The following is an 18,318-nucleotide window of genomic DNA, read 5'->3' as shown; positions in this document are numbered from 1 at the left end:
AAAAAAAAAAAAATTTGATTTTATCACCGAGAAATCAATCATTTTTCCCACTGACTGTTACAAGACCTTAATGAACCTGGTATACCACCCGTCATTTCTCTTAATTAATATTAAGTTGTTTCTCTTAATTAATATAAAGTTGTTTCTCTGCCCGCCCTGTGCTTCATTTCAACTTTGACTGCTTGCAAAAGCAATTTACCTGGGTAATTGGTATCGCTCTCCAAGAAGGAAGGTGGGTTTGCTTGCTTGATAGTGTTCTAAATGGGGGCGATGCGTGGATCATTTTAAGAATCTTATAAAGTTGCCTTTAATTTCGTTCATTTCATAATTAAATCTTCTTGTTTGCGATGCTGAAATATTAAGGAAAGCGGGAAATCTCATTTGATAATCGTCTGTTTCTCCTAAAATTCTTTATTTCATTATTTACATAACTAAATCGTCACCTTTACGGAGCTAAAATCTGAAGAATAACGGGAAATCTTATTCGATAATCATCTATACCTCCTAAGACTGTCATTATTTCACTCATTTCCTAACTAAATCCTCATGTTTATATAGCTATGATATAAAGAAAAACCGGGAATCTTACTTGATAATCATCTGAACAAAAATAATAACGAAATTATTGGAAATAAATCATTTATTTGCAAAAAATGACATCGTACAGATAATTAAAATTGTCGTGGATACTTCGTAAAGTTGGTCTCGAATTGCAGATAGAGTTCAACTAAAAGTTTGTTTGTCTAAATGTGGAAAATGTCTTCAAAATCTCTTCGTGCTTGGTCTTAATACTCTTTATATAATACCAAAAATACCCTTTACTTAGAGAAGACTTAGAGAGAGAGAGAGAGAGAGAGAGAGAGAGAGAGAGAGAGAGAGAGAACCTTTTTAGATTAGCCTCGAAATCCAAACAGATTCGGACGAGAAGTTTCTTTTAACTAGATGTGGAAAAGTCTTCAAAATCTCATCGTGCTTGGTCTTAATACCCTTTATATAACAACACAAATACCCCTTGCATAAAGGCGGACCTAGAGAGAGAGAGAGAGAGAGAGAGAGAGAGAGAGAGAGAAACCTTTTTAAAAATACCTACGAAACGTCAAAAGGAAACTCCCTAACTGACAACCGAGAAAGCAGGGAATTTCCCCTAACCCGAAGGACACACGTCACATATTCCCCACAGGGGGGAAGTTCCCGTCGAGGTATAAACTCCCACCGAGGAAATTCCACACCGGGGAAAATTTCCCCAGTGGGCAAGCAAGCAACTTGGAAGTCGTTCGCCCCTTCGCGTCCGACCTCCCCAGCGCGGAATTCCTCCAAAGTTCGCCTTCCCTGACCGTCAGTTTGTTAACATGGCTACCAAAGTTTGGGGACTTGCAACATTCCGGTGTTTACGAAAGCGGGGAAGGGGTTTATTCTCGATTTATTAAAGAGAAATGTGATGGGGGAAAGATTCTTTAGGGTTTATTTGAGAGAAGAATCGCAGGAGAAAGGTTTATCCATTTTTATTAAAGAGAAAAATGATTGGGCAAATATTTATTCACGATTTATTAAAGACAGAAATGTCCTCATATCCGGGAAGAATATTAATTGACGATTTTTTAAAGGGAAAATTGTCTCGCCATCAGGGAAAATATTCATTTACGGTTTATCAAAAGTAAAAATAACGGGAAAGATACATTTATGATTTATTAGAGAAAATGTCTACTGATTTCGAGAATATTTTTTAAAGAGAAAAATGAAAGGAATAAAATATATTTACATTTATCAAAGAGAAAAAGGCCTCTTGATTAGGGAATAAGATTCATTTACGATATGAGAGAGAGAGAGAGAGAGAGAGAGAGAGAGAGAGAAAGAGAGAGAGAGAGAGAGAGAGAGAGAGAGAGAGAGAGAGATAAGTCTATTACTGTACTTTCACTGGTGAAAGATGGGAAGAGAGTGAGAGAGAGAGAGAGTGTACTACTTTCACTGGTGAAAGAGAGGGAGATAGTTGGAGAGAGAAAGAGAGAAGAGCGGGGGAAGAGAGAGAGAGAGAGAGAGGGCAGAGAGAACTTTTCACTCGTGAAAGATGGGGAGAGAGAGAGAGAGAGAGTGAAAAGGAGAGAGAGAAGACAGTGAGACAGACAGAGACATAATGCTTATTTCTGATAGAGAGAGAGAGAGAGAGAGAAGATGAAACTCATTAACTGATCTTTCAAAGGGTATTAAAAATGTCTTATAAAAGAGAGGTATCGGGAAAGACGATCTCTTCCCAGAAAGTATATTGAAAAAGAAAAAACTCTGAGGAAAGACTTCGTCTCGCCTCGTGGTCTTTCTGCCGTAGTCTTACAGTGGTTACAGAATAGTCGACAGACGTCGCCATTCGACTCTTTCAGTATGATGACAGATAATTCTGTAATTGTCAATCATTTTCTGTTGTCAAAGTCACTCAGAAGATGTATTGGACGAGAAAGTTAGAGTACTTTGGTAAAATTACAGTTATCTGTTATACAATGGTTGATATCAAATAATTCTGTATTTATCAACCATTTTCTGTTATCAAAGTCATTCAGAAGATATATTGGACGAGGAAGTTAGAGTACTTTGGTAAAATTATAATTATCTGTTATACAATGGTTGATAACAAATAATTCTGTGGAAAAATAAATTAAAAAAATAATTCTATATCAATTATTTTCCAATATCAAAGTCATTCAGAAGACATATTGGACGAGAAAGTTAGAGTACTTTGATAAAATTATAATTATCTGTTATACATTGAATGATATCAAATAATTCTGTATTTATCAATTATTTTCTATTATCAAAGTCATTCAGAAGATATATTGGACGAGAAAGTTAAGAGTACTTTGGTAAAATTATAATATCTATTATACGACGAATGATGACAAATAATTCGTATTTAATTTTCCAGAAATCTGAATATATGATCTCACATCCAGTCGTGGAATATTAAATAATAATATCTCCAAGTTCCAATATTATTTTCCTTCTTATGATTAAGAGCGAAAATAAATATTACATAAAATAATATTAATATTAGATATTAATCGTATTTTATGTAGACTTTGTTTTCCTCTTTAATCATAGGAAGGGGAATAATATTGGAACTTAGAGATTGTCGAAGCCCTGATGAAGAAATTCGTTCCACAAAAAAATATGAAATCTAAAAAAAATTAATTGCTGTAATGAATTGCAAACATTTCAGTCTTAGGTTGATTGGCAATTAAGTTTGACAAAGGTTTTTTTTTTGTCCTTAAAATCACTTGGTCACCGAAAATATTTTTTTTTTTATGTCAAAGTACTGAAGACTTAGTAAGTTTGTTTTGAATATGATGGAATTATTAAGACTATTATTTTTAATAATAATAATAGTGTTCGCATATATTATCATATTTACTGTTACCAGTATTAATATGATTAATAACAATATTGTCAGAAATAACATAAAATATATATATACGAGTATATATATATATATATATATATATATATATATATATATATAGAGAGAGAGAGAGAGAGAGAGAGAGAGAGAGAGAGAGAGAGAGAGAGAGAGAGAGAGAGAGAGAGAGAATTTTAGAAAATGACCATGACTAATAACCATTTTATCAAATTGATATTATAAACATATATATACGTTGCATATATATATATATATATATATATATATATATATATATATATATATATATATATAGAGAGAGAGAGAGAGAGAGAGAGAGAGAGAGAGAGAGAGAGAGAGAGAGTTGACAAGAACATCATTTACAACTCCCTCCATTTCCCTGGCTGAAAATATACCGGAATATCTCTCAGTTAAAGAGCCATGGCTCTCGTTATCGCCAACATAATATTTTACAGGTTTTCTTTTCCATCTTGATTCTTTTTTTTTTTCTTTTTTTTTTTTTTGTCTTTGCTACGGAAGTCGAGTTAAAATTGTTTTCGTTATGTTTTTGGCAGTTTTTTTCTGATTCTTATTCTTGAGAATGAAAAATAAAAATTATTTTGCTTAAGTTTTCAGTTTTCTGTAAAAGACAATTGTGCCGGCTTTGTCTGTCCGTCCGCACTTTTTCTGTCAACCTCAGATCTTAAAAGCTACTGAGGCTGAGGGCTGCAAATTGGTATGTTGATCATCCACCCTCCAATCATCAAACATACCAAATTGCAGCCCTCTAGCCTCAGTAGTTTTTATTTCATTTAAGGTTAAAGTTGGCCATAATCGTGCGTCTGGCAACGTTGTAGGATAGGCTACCACCGGGCAGCGGTTAAGGTTTCACGGGCCGCGGCTCATGCAGCGTTATACCGAGACCACCGAAAGATAGATCTATTTTCGGCGGCCTTGGTTATACGCTGCACAGAAAACTGAATTGCGCCGAAGAAACCTCTGCGCATTAATTTATTTGTTAACCAATGTTACCACAGAATTTAGACCTCAAAAAATTCCACAACCATTAAATAAAACCACAAAACAGGAAAAACGTCTTAACTAACCTTTTATCTGCGCATATTATCGCATCTCCGCCCTCTCCCCCCACCTAGCGATAGCCCCATCAAATAAAAGTGTTATGGCAGAAAGGGGAATCATTTCAAAGCGGTTTCAGGGCTCAGAGTCTCATCTGGGGTTGTAAAGGTGACCACAAAGATTCGGAGAATCACGAAAGATTCACGGAAGAATCGCACACGAAGGTTTGAGGATAATGGCTGCAGGGAGATGAGAATTTAAGAATTACTTTGAATCTTTCAGTTGGTTTGGGAGATTTGGTTTTGTGGGTATTAGAATTCTGTTTATCTGGAATATCCACAAATATTCATTTTTGTATAAGGTGTTCATCCGCAAATACTCGTTTGGAAATTGGGTTCTATGAAATATCCGCAAATATTCATTTTTGTATCAGATGTTCATCCACAAATACTCGCTTGGAAATTTGGTTCTATGGTTATTAGAATTCTGCCCTGAAAATATCCACAAATATTCATTTTTGTATGAGATGTTCATCCACAAACACTCGCTTGGAAATCTGCTTTAGTGGTTCTTAGAGTGCTGTTTATCAGAAATATCCACAAATATCCATTTTTGTATAAGGTATGCAACCAAAAACACTCGCTTTTGTACGTAAGATATTCATAAAAAAAGTTTTTGGAAGATATTATCTCTATGTATCGAGGGGAAAATTATCTTCCCTCAGTGAAGAACAGAAAATTTAAGATCAATCGAAAAAAAAATATATATCAATCTCTATCAAACACAGTTTTGTTTACGACGTCCAAACTTCATCATTTCCGAAAAACAATAGACAAAAAAAAAAAACACCCGTTTCTTCCACCGAGACGAAAGAGGGAGGAAATGAGAGACGCTGATAAACGACAGCTGTAAAACAAGCTGATGTCTATTGCCTCGTCTCTGGGGAGTGATGAGAATTGTGTCCCTTAAAATGAGAGACATCTCCAAATCGCAGTTGGGAGATGAAGAGACGAGAGACAAATCGAGAATTAGCTTTTAAGATTGTTCCTTTCATGTATGTATATACATATATATATATGTGTGTGTGTATACATGTGTGTATACATGTGTATGTACAAAATCTTAGAAAGCCAGAGCTTTAAAAAAACGGTTCCAGACCCTCAGGGAATTGATAATCTTTTTAAAATAAGATCAGTACTAATGAAGAGAGGGAATTTTGGATCAAAGTTGGTGTTTTGTAATGCTGGAATCCTCTCTCTCTCTCTCTCTCTCTCTCTCTCTCTCTCTCTCTCTCTCTACTAAATACGTGACCAGAATAAAATGCTCAATTGCGTTCGGCTTTAAAAGAGACTACGATTTTCTCAATTTTGATCAGATAAAAAGGTGAAATCTCTCTCTCTCTCTCTCTCTCTCTCTCTCTCTCTCTCTCTCTCTCTCTCTCTCTCTCTCTCTCTCTCTCTCCCTGCTTTCCAACCCACTTTACTTAAGATTCCTTTTAGCCATGAAATGGCACAATCCACTTTTTGGAAGAACCTCATAAAAGCTTATGAAACCGAAGCATTTTATTTTTTCATATTTTTTTTCTGGTGTGTGTGTTTTTTAGAGGGGAAGGGGAAGGGGGGGGGGAGAGGGAGGGACCATTATTGGCCACCCCACTACACTCCTAGTTGATTGCATACCTTGGATAATGCGTTTTGCTGTGGCTGGGTTTGGGCCACAGCAATTGCTTGGGAAAGCTACAAGGAATATGCGTTTAGCTGCGACGCTACTAATATTTAAGTCAATACTCTCTCTCTCTCTCTCTCTCTCTCTCTCTCTCTCTCTCTCTCTCTCTCTCTTAGCTTTGTTCAGAATGGTGTAAATGGCCTGTTGTTCATCATTATATCCCTTTTACTCATAATAATATGTCTCTTTTATCATTATAGTTATTGTATTCATAGTTATATGCCTGTATTTCATAATCATAGGCCTTTTATTCAAAGCTATAGGCCTCTCTATATGCAGAATCATACTGCAACTTCTGCAGAATCATACTGCGACTTATGCAGAATCATACTGCAACTTATGCGGAATCATACTCGAACTTGCGGAATCATACTCCAACTTATGCAGAATCACACTGCAACTTATGCGGAATCATACTCGAACTTGCGGAATCATACTCCAAATAATGCAGAATCATACTCCAGCTTATGGAGAATCATACTGCAACTTATAGGGAATCATACTCCAACTTATGCAGAATCATACTCCAACTTATGCAGAATCATACTCCAACGTACCCCCTCCTGCCCAAATCTCATTTGGCCCTCGACACTCGAAAAAAACCTCCTCATTAGTCTTCTGCTCCTTCTCTTATTCCTCCTACAGTTCCTCACCCACCCCATTCACCCATTCCTAAATGGCGTAACTGCATCTCCGGAACTGCATTCCCGAAAATAAACAAAAGGGGTCATTGTCACGGTTCTCAAAAAGAAATTGGGGCCATTAAACTCTCATTCCGAAATGGGAATGCGTCTTTTGGGTGAAGATGGCACTCAGTGTTTGACAAGATGGCCCTGCCATTAATGTGCCCAGATTTTGGGGGTGGGCGAGAATTGTACATTTTGAGTAGGCGTGTTATCTCTCTCTCTCTCTCTCTCTCTCTCTCTCTCTCTCTCTCTCTCTCTCTCATACACGAATATAATTCAAAGTAATGTAACTTCCAATTTAAACGTAAGGAATATATATGTAACTTCAAAATTACATCACAGGCATTACCCATAATTACACCTTCCAGCGTCATTGTACTGAGCAACCGATTGATTGCTGTTTCCAACGCAACCCGGAGAAATTCACTAAACAATCTAGTAGCAATTCACTAGCAATTTAAGAGCAATAACTCACTCGCCAGCTACGAGGTGAGGAATGATTGACTGATCGATTGATCCCCACGGAAATCAAGCGCGCATTCAACAGGTCGCGAATCCAATGTGCATTCTCGCGTATGCACGAGACTCGGTCGCGATCTAATTAACTTTGGACAATCGTCAGTCAGTCAATCAGTCAGTCAGTCAGTCAGTCAATCAGTCAGTTCGTTCTGTCCGCGCATGCGCGCCTGATAACGTATATTAGTGAAGTCCTTTGGAATTCCATCCTCAATAATGTGAGAGATTTGCCTTTGTTCACAATATCAGTTTAATGGCCAGCTATTTGATAGAACAGGCTATATCAGTCGATAGTACAGGCTAATCAGTCAACAGCACAAGCCCATCAGTTGATAGCACAGGCTAATCAGTCAATAGCACAGGCTAATCAGTCCATAGCAGCTGACAGTAAAATTTCCACATCCGATATCATTAGAGCTAATATGATTGGTGGGAGCTCAAGCTGCTCGCTGCTCACAGCCAATCAGAAGCTACGATTCAAATGCGTTAGCCAATCAGGAGAAAGACAGGAGCTTCATTGATGTCAGCTGAGGATTTTTACCGTCAGCTCAAAAAAAACAGACTTTAGTTCATCTCTTGATTATAAGAATGACGATTAGGTAAAAATAAACTAAAAAAATAGATTAATTCAATGTTAAGTTCTAAAGAACAATGAATATAATACACACACCATATATATATATATAAATATATATATATATATATATATATATATATATATATATATATATATATATATATATATATATATATATACACATAATACATAACCATAATGGTTTCTGCTGACGAGTGCATTATCTGATCACATCGTTATCTGCACGAAATAAGTATTTTCGCGTCCTTTTGTGTTCTGAGTAAACAACGAGCACCATAATTGGGACCGGAATTTATGACTGTTGATATTGCTTCCATTATATGTTGGTCTAATTTATGCAGTGGAGAGAGAAAGAGAGAGAGAGAGAGAGGTGGGGTGGGGAAATGAGAGAGGTAGAGATAGGGAGAGAGAAAGGAGTGGGGGAATGAGAGAGAGAGAGAGAGAGAGAGAGAGAGTTACAAGGAGTTACAAGGATTAGGATGTCTCAAAGACATATTAGTTCATCCGAGGAGACACAGAGAGAGAGAGAGAGAGAGAGAGAGAGAGAGAGAGAGAGAGAGAAAGGAAAATGAGAGATGGGGTGATTATGTTGCAATTGTACACTGGTTGGCATGACATAGTTACTTCAGAGAATTGACGAGCATGTGGGGAGAAACATCAGTGTATTAACACAATTTAGGAACCACACCAAAATTAGCATTACAACTGCAGAAATACCATCTAAAGAAACTCCTGTAGGTCCATTTCCCCAACATCCAAAAAAATGAAAACAATGCCCACAGGACACCACCAGACCGAATTTCCACAGAGCCAGGTCCATCACAGACCGACAGTTGACAGAGCAGTATTAATTGATGTGGGAATTCTACTAGAGTGTAGATTAAAACCCACTCTCTGGAAATGAAGCGCCTAAAACCTTGTCACAGGGGTGAATTATGACCTTGTCATTTGAGGCTAGGTTGGGTCTGCTGCATTGTCTATATAAATTGAATTTGTTGAAGGGTTAAATTGAGTCTTGACTGAACAGTTTATGGTAAATCCTGTGAGTTTGTACTGTGGCTACAGAATTTCGTTTCTGGTATCATTCTTGGCAATTTTCAGTGTTACTGGGCCTTTTTGAAGTCACCACTCTCTCTCTCTCTCTCTCTCTCTCTCTCTCTCTCTCTCTCTCTCTCTCTCTCTCTCTCTCTCTCTCTCTCCTACGTAATTTCTGAATTTAAACTGTGTGCATTTAATCTCACCATTGATAAAGTCTATTATTTTAGAGTAGATGGTCTCTTCTATAATTTCTGAATTTAAAAATGTATGTACTTAATCTGACCTCATGCATAGTGTATTATTTATAGAAGATACTCTCTCTCTCTCTCTCTCTCTCTCTCTCTCTCTCTCTCTCTCTCTCTCTACGATTTCTGAATTTAAAATTGCATATAGTTAATCTGACCTCATGCATAAAGTGTATTATTTATAGAAGATGCTCTCTCTCTCTCTCTCTCTCTCTCTCTCTCTCTCTCTCTCTCTCTCTCTCTCTCTCTCTCTCTCTCTCTCTCTCGTCGAATATTTAACTGAATATTCCCGCTGGCTGCTAAACTCCATTCTAATTGCATGCTACGTTGATAATTAATGAAAACGAACAGAAATAATAATGACTTTCAGAAAGATTCTAACTCACTAAACAGTTTTAGTCGGTAATTATAATCGTCAACAATTAACCAGAGCCATTTAATAACGTTAATAACATCATAAGGGAATTACTATTTTTCGAATGACATCAACACGCTTTCGTAAAGCATCGCCCAGAGGGCTTTAATTACATTTTAATTACACACGAAATTAAAAACTCATTTGGTTTTTCTTTCTATAAAAGAAAACGATTGTGCCGACTTTGTCTGTCCGCACTTTTTCTGTCCGCCCTCAGATCTTAAAAACTAACGAGGCTAGAGGGCTGCAAATTGGTCTGTTGATCATCCACCCTCCAATCACCGGACATACCAAATTGCAGCCCTCTAGCCTCAGTAGTTTTTATTTTATTTAAGGTTAAAGTTAGCCATAATCGTGCATCTGGCAACAGTATAGGCCAGGCCACCAATGGGCCGTGGTTAAAGTTTCGTGGGCCGCGGCTCACACAGCATTACACCGAGACCACCGAAAGATAGATCTATTTTCGGTGGCCTTGATTATACTCCGTAACGGAGGTACGGAAAACTCGATTGCGCCGAAGAAACTTGGGCTCATTTTTTACTTGTTTTTATTTTTTTTTAATTTGATCATCTCTGTCTGTTGTGTATAATGAGGAATATCTCATGTATGAATCTCTCTTCTCTCTCTCTCTCTCTCTCTCTCTCTCTCTTCTCTCTCTCTCTCTCTCTTATAAATTAGCCAATTAACTAATATTCTATAAACATTTTCCGTGGCCTTATACCAACACATGAGAACTCCCAGAAAAAATAATATTCACATTCATGATATGAGTTATGAATCATATCTGTCAAGTAAATCATGGCGTCAGCAGTGAAAGAATCAGCATAGAGAGAGAGAGAGAGAGAGAGAGAGAGAGAGAGAGAGAGAGAGAGAGAGAGAGAGAGAGAGAGAGAGGGTCCTATTCTCGTTTGTCTTTAGGGAAGTGTAACAAAAGATTCTTTTTTTTTTTATCCGAATCTCGGTATTGATCTTCTTAATAGTTTTCCCATTAGATAGGAAAGCTTTCTTCTCAGAGAGAGAGAGAGAGAGAGAGAGAGAGAGAGCGAGAGAATAGATTTACGAAAGGTACGTCCATTTGTAGGATAACATTATCAGGCAAACCATCTGACACTTGCTTTTGAAAAGAGAGAGAGAGAGAGAGAGAGAGAGAGAGAGAGAGGGAGAGAGAGAGAGAGAGAGAGAGAGAGAGAGAGAGAGAGAGAGAGAGAGAGAGAGAGAGGGAGAGAGAGAGAGAGAGAGAGAGAGAGAATAGATTTACGAAAGGTGCATCCATTTGTAGGATAACATTATCAAAGGAAACCATCGGGGGGAGAGAGAGAGAGAGAGAGAGAAAGAGAGAGAGAGGGAGAGAGAGAGAATAGATTTATGAAAGGTACATCCATTAGCAACATAACATTATCAAGGAAACCATCTGAGAAAGAGAGAGAGAGAGAGAGAGAGACGAAGACCTGAATCCACTTTAACATTGTCATACCTTAATAGATCTCATCACGTCAGGGCGTTGCAGAATGCACGAGATGCATACCTGTGCAATGCAACTGCTGCATACCTGGGAAAGCAGCCTTGCTGTGTCTCATGCGCCGTTGGTTGCAATGTAAATTCCACCCGTGGATTCCTGCTATTATGGTGGGGATTCGGGGGAACTGAATTCCCCTTCTGTGAAAGGTATGCGTTCTCTTGGTTATACAGAACAAGTAAAAAAATGCGCCTGATTTTCTTCGGCGCAATCGAGTTTTCTGTACAGCGTATAATCAAGGCCGCCGAAAATAGATCTATCTTTCGGTGGTCCCGGCATAATGCTGTATGAGGCCGCGGCCAATGAAACTTTAACCACTGCCCGGTGGTGGCCTGTCCTATATCATTGCCAGACTCACGATTATGGCTAATTTTAACCTTAAATTAAAGTACAAACTACTGAGGCTAGAGGGCTGTAATTTGGTATGTTTGATGATTGGAGGGTGGAGGATCAACATACCAATTTGCAGCCCTCTAGCCTCAGTAGTTTTTAAGATTTGGGGGAGTACAGAAAAGATGTCTATTAAGATATGATTTATTATAATAAAAAAAATTAGTTTTTACCAAAATATCTCTCTTATATATGTTTTAACATAAAGTTTGGAGTTATGTATAAAATAATGGTTTAATTCGTCTCAGTAAAATTTTTATTGTTTTAAGAGTTATGTGCAAAACAATTCTTAATCACTTTACACACTAATTATTAATATGCTTTTATATAAAATTATTATTTTGACCTTTTACAAAATTATATATATATATATATATATATATATATATATATATATATATATATATATATATATATATATATATAGTTAGGATTTTCATCAAGAAAGTAAGACTGATTGCAGAAGTTTTGATAGGAGAAGAGCAGTGTGTGTATGTGTGTTTTTTTTATTTTGTGTGAGTGGCTTTCTTTTTTATTTTTCCTTTTTTACCAAGGTTTTAATTAAGAAAGTAATACTGATGACAGAAGATTTGAAAGGAGAAGAACAGAGTTTGTGTGTGTGTGTGTGTGTGTATGTGTTTTTTTTTTTTTACCCTCCCTCAAGTGAGTCGACCTACTGTAGTTTAAGAAAAGAAAAATATAAATATTATTACACTAAAGTATCTTAGAGTAATATTTTAGGTAAATGTTCATTTTTATTTTGAGAAAGAGACAGACAGAGTTTTAAGCTAATACCTTCCTGAGAAAATGTTTCCCGACGTTCAGCCTAACTCAGGATAAGGAGGACATAAAAACGGAAAACTTTCCGCTCTCCTGCTGATGAAACACTTTCTTGTTGATTTTACTCAGAAAAAAAAAATAAGAGCTTCAAAAAATAAACTTGTTTCCAAAGAAGTTTCCCAACTTTCCCTTGGTGTTGACAAGAACAGCTGATTTTGACAGGTAATTTGCATATTGGTTTTAAAAGTCCATGCTTTCTCATGATGCAGATTGGACCGTGAATCAGTATGTAGGTAATTTAGACCTGTAATAATAATAATAATAATAATAATAATAATAATATCCTTTCAATCCCTATTTCTCTGTTATAAGGAAAATAGAGAAGACTCTATGCAAGATCAATGCTGCTGATGCAGCAATTTCTTTCAATAATAATAATAATAATAAGAAGAAGAAGAAGAAGAAGAAGAAGAAGAAGAAGAAGAAGAAGAAGACCCTCTCATAAGCATGTCTTGTTAAAAGGATGATAATAATAATAATAATAATAATAATAATAATAATAATAATAATAATAATAATAATAATAAAAAAAATTTTACAGACATGAATTCAATCTTTCACCAGTCATTTACTTTTCCTTACATGCAATTTCCAGTTGCATAAACAATTGCATATATCATATACGTCACGTGAAATAGTAAGTGAGTATAAATATATATATAAATATATATATATATATATATATAGAGAGAGAGAGAGAGAGAGAGAGAGAGAGAGAGAGAGAGAGAGAGAGAGAGAGAGAGAGAGAGAGAGTCACTTTTAGACCTTGTAGATTTGATGACTCTCATGTCACTGTCAAACACAGCTGTCCTCTAACAGAGTATTTTCATGTGCCCTCTATTTCCAGACAGACACCGCTGTTGCCAGGACAATAGAAAATAAAGGTTTCTGTTTCCTTTTCTCTTTTCCCACAATGCCTTTCTCCTCCCCAAAATAATAATCCTTTATCATTGATGATATGTATTTTGCTATATACACCAACAATACGCAAGTTATTAAAACAATTGTTTTGCAATTTGCATTCGAATATTTCATTGTCTACAGATCTGAAAAACCCGAGAGAGAGAGAGAGAGAAAGAGAGAGAGAGAGAGAGAGAGAGAGAGAGAGAGAGAGAGAGAGAGAGAGAGAGAGATAACGTATAGGTAAGATACTCTTTCTTTTGGCCACTCAGCCAATCAAAATAGATGTTTTTTTAGACTAACGATCCTACTTTTCCGTCCGCTTGCTACTGTAAAATTGACTTCGAAAAAGCCAGCACGTCTCGGTTTGTTGAGGCCGAGTCCACGGGTCCTCACCAGGCGTCTGGATACTTTAACCCTATCCTAGTCTTATGGGACGCCTTATAGGGTAAAGATAGTTGTGAAAATGATAATGATCACAAAATAATCATGGTTTTATTTACTTAGGTCTAAATAAAACCGTTTCTAGTTTCTAGTCGAATTCTACCAATCTCTGGTAACTTTGGCGTAAGAAATAAAAAAGAAATAATATTCTCCTCGAGGTGAAAGACCCCCAGAATGCACCGTTTGTTCCTGAACTGTAAAAAAAGACTCCCAGAATTCACCTAGTGTTCCTGAACTGTAAAAAAAAAACTGCACCGTTTGTTCCAGAACTGTAGAAAAGACTCCCAAAATCTACAGAGTATTCCTGAACTGTAAAAAAGACTCCCAGAATGCACCGTTTGTTCCTGAACCGTAAAAAAAAGACTCCCAGAATTCACCTAATGTTCCTGAACTGTAAAAAAAACTACACCGTTTGTTCCAGAACTGTAGAAAAGACTCCCAAAATCTACAAAGTATTCCTGAACTGTAAAAAAGACTTCCAGAATGCACCGTTTGTTCCTGAACTGTAAAAAAAAGACTCCCAGAATGCACCTGATCTTCCTGAACTGTTAAAAAGGACTCCCAGAATGCACCTGGTGTTCCCGAACTATAAAATCCATCCTCATGGGAGAAACTCGAATCCAGCAGCCTGGGAGAACACCGCATTTATCCCAAAGATGCAGAAATCGAATTATCCCACAATCTGCGAACTTTAAAACGCCTCGTAAACACTTCGCGAAGTGTTTTGGGGGGGAGTCAGATTTTGGCCCACCGGAGGAAAACGCAGACCTCGAGATATTGTATACCTCCAGGAAGCTCTCACTCTCTTTCTCCATTTTTAGTAAGCTTTTAGCAAGCTTTCCCCAGGCAGGAGACAGCCCATTGAGGAGGGAAAAGTGTGTGGTAGGATTCACGAATGCATTTCATGAATATGTCTCGAAGTGGTTTACCCAATGTTGGCGTCGCTGTATTTCTCCAAAATGGAAGAAGAAGAATATTTCATTGATAAGGCGAAGGGTAGAGGCGATAAATGGGTGAATGGGAACAGACATGAATGAAAGAATGATTAAGAGAGAAAAGAAAAAAAACATTTTGGTCTTGCTGTATTTCATCAAACTGGAAGAAGAAGGGGATTTCAATGACAAGGCGAAGGGTAGAGGCGATAAAGGAGTGAATGGGAACACACTTGAATGAAAGAATAATAGAAAAACAAAAGAAAAAAATACATTTTGGTAGGATATAATACAGTTAACTGGGCACCAACAACCCTTGGAAAAAATAGCAAAAAACAAAATTAGCCTTAAAAGGAGCTTGAAACTGTAGGAAAAGTAATACTAGATTAGTTGGTAGTTTTTTCTGCAACATAATTACTCTTTATTTCTAATTCTGAAATTATTTCCAAACTCATCCATCCAAAGGTAAGCAAATTCAGTATTAAACAATCAATGAAAATTATTCGACAAGAAAACTCTCTTCGAAAGCAGCTGAAAAATATAATTCTTGATGGCTTTCTTCAAAGCACTTGACAGGGAATTAGGAAAGCACTTGACAGGGAATTAGGAAAGTAGAAAATTGCTTATACTTGAGAGAGAGAGAGAGAGAGAGAGAGAGAGAGAGAGAGAGACTTCACTCGTATCCCACGGGACAATTACTTCATGAACTTCTTGCAAAAGAAAAAAAAAATAAGCAAAATGACCTAATCGAAATATTCTACTCCCTGAGGTGGAATAAAGTGGAACCTGTTTGACTGTAATGACTGTAATTTCACTTCAGTGTCCACTGGACAGAACAATGTTTACTTTACGTCAAACCGCGGACAGGAAACGTCTATTTCCTTGCCGTCATAATCCAACAGCAGCCGCGTTCTTTAGGGTGAAAAACGTAAACTGCAAAGCGCTTGATGAGATGCAGATGAGACGCTCATTTTCCTTCGTTTACACCACCTTGAATCCCATTCAGGCTCTGCTGATGAATGCGAATGATTTCCTGGTGCGTTTGTTTTCGTGTTTGTGCGTGTGCTTGTGTTTGTGTGTGCGTATGTGTGTGTTTCCAAACATCAAATTCTAACTGTGATATATATATATATATATATATATATATATATATATATATATATATATATATATATATATATATATATATATATATATATATATATATATATATATATATATAATCAACACAATCACGTGTGGAGCAGAAATAGATTTCTGACTCACATCAGGATCGAACCCAGGTCTTTCAGTTGAAAGTGGGCAGCGGCGCCCTTGCCCTTCAATTGGAAGACCTGGGTTCCTCCTGATGTGAGGCAGAAAAATATACATGTATATATGCATACACTATACGTATAATGAATTGCCGCAGTGAAGTCAAAGCTTAACTTTTTATTCCCTTCAGTTACAGACACGAACAAATATTTTAGAATAATCAAATATCATAAAATTTCAAGAATTCTCATCGCTTTATCTCGGAGCAAAATATAAAATCCGCTTCTACAAAACAGCGTCACTTCTACAAAATCTAGAAAATGCTGCATAAAGCTAATGAAATGATTTGCAGCTTGATCAAATCGACAACGAACGAATGGTAAAATTTCCTTTCTGGTTATAAAAACACACTGTTGTAACAACACTGGTTATAAAGGGCGAAACACACTCGGAATCTCACTGGTTATAAAATAGAGATGTCTTGTGTGTTTATGGTTTATAGTTTTGTGTTTATAGTTTCGTGTTTATAGGCGTGCGACCCAGCTGAGTCAAACGAGCAACTATCTTGTGAATTGTTTTTGTAATTTGTAAATGTGATTTTTTTTATTTGTGCTGAATAAGTATGTTTATATTTACAGAGGATCATATTCGTGGGTTCAGGAATTATTATTTAAAGACTTAGAGTTTGTGAGAACTAAAATTGTATGTATTATATATATATATATATATATATATATATATATATATATATATATATATATATATGACAACCAGCTGCCCAACCAGACAACCAACCAACCAACCAGCAATCCAACCAGACGACCAACCAACCAGCAATCCAACCAGACAACCAACCAACCAGCTTACCAGACAACTAGCCACCCAACCAGATAACCAACTAGCCAACCAGCCACCCAACCTGACAACCAGCCAACCAACCAGACAACCAGACACCCAACTAGACAACTAACTAGACAACCAACTAGCCAACAGCCACCCAACCTGACAACCAGCCAACCAACCAGACAACCAGACACCCAACTAGACAACTAACCAGACAACCAACTAGCCAACCAGCCACCCAACCTGACAACCAGCCAACCAACCAGACAACCAGACACCCAACTAGACAACTAACCAGACAACCAACTAGCCAACCAGCCACCCAACCTGACAACCAGCCAACCAACCAGACAACCAGACACCCAACTAGACAACTAACCAGACAACCAACTAGCCAACCAGCCACTTAACCTGACAACCAGCCAACCAACCAGACAACCAGACACCCAACTAGACAACTAACCAGACAGCCAACTAGCCAACCAGCCACCCAACCAGACAACCAGTCACCTACCAGCCTACCAACCTGACAACTAGCCACCCAGCCACACAACCAACTAGCCAACCAGCTACCCAACCTGTCAACCAGCCAACCAACCAGACAACCAGACACCCAACTAGACAGCCAGCCACCCAACCAGACAACCAATCAACCAACCAGCCTACCAGACAACCCAGCCACCCAACCAGACAACCAACTAGCCAACCAGCCAACCAACCTGACAACCAGACAACCAACCAGACACCCAACTAGACAACCAACCAGACAACCAACCAGCCACACAACCAGACAACCACGCAACAACCAACCAACCACACAGACAGGGTATACAGATCTCACAAATATTCAGCCTCCCAAACCGAAGCTTAGGAAGACGTGAGCTGAATCCGGGTCGATTCGAATCCCATTTGATTCGCTCGACTCTGAATACCTGTTGATTACCCGGCGAGGTTTTCCTTCACTCCGCGTCGACGGCAGCTGTCGATAAGTCGATTCTTGGATATATTTTTGACGCTGTGTTCGCCAAAAAAAAAAAAAAGTGGGTTACCGGAATGCCAGTGTATACCTAACAAACTACGCCATAAATCCCCGAAACAGCAAACGGCGATTTAAATCCGCTCGAACAGCTGCGATTTGGCTGAGAAACATTACAGAAAAATCGCTTCCCAAACGAGCCTCGAAATGCCGGAATATCAACCAGATCGACTCTGAGAAAATTAACGTACAAGTAGAAGAGGAATTAAGGGAGAGGGGGTGTTTGAACCCTCACATGGCCCCCCAAAAAAACCTTGAAACACCTACATACACAAGGAGGTACTTCCCTGGGAGGGTTGGGGGGTTGGGGTACATGAGTTAATTAAGCCGTGAATTGGGTTTGACTGCACCTGAAAGCATTTGATTTGCGGGAGTTGAATGTATGTTGATTACTGCCGAGAATTCTTCGGCTTTCGACCTCCAGCAGGAGTGGTTGTTATGGCTCGCGAGAACGCCCAGGGCTCCGCCATATTGGTAAGTG

This window comes from Macrobrachium rosenbergii, chromosome 30, assembly GCF_040412425.1.
Source record: "Macrobrachium rosenbergii isolate ZJJX-2024 chromosome 30, ASM4041242v1, whole genome shotgun sequence".
In the NCBI taxonomy this organism is placed as follows: domain Eukaryota; kingdom Metazoa; phylum Arthropoda; class Malacostraca; order Decapoda; family Palaemonidae; genus Macrobrachium; species Macrobrachium rosenbergii.
Note: the sequence above shows the minus strand (reverse complement) of the source record.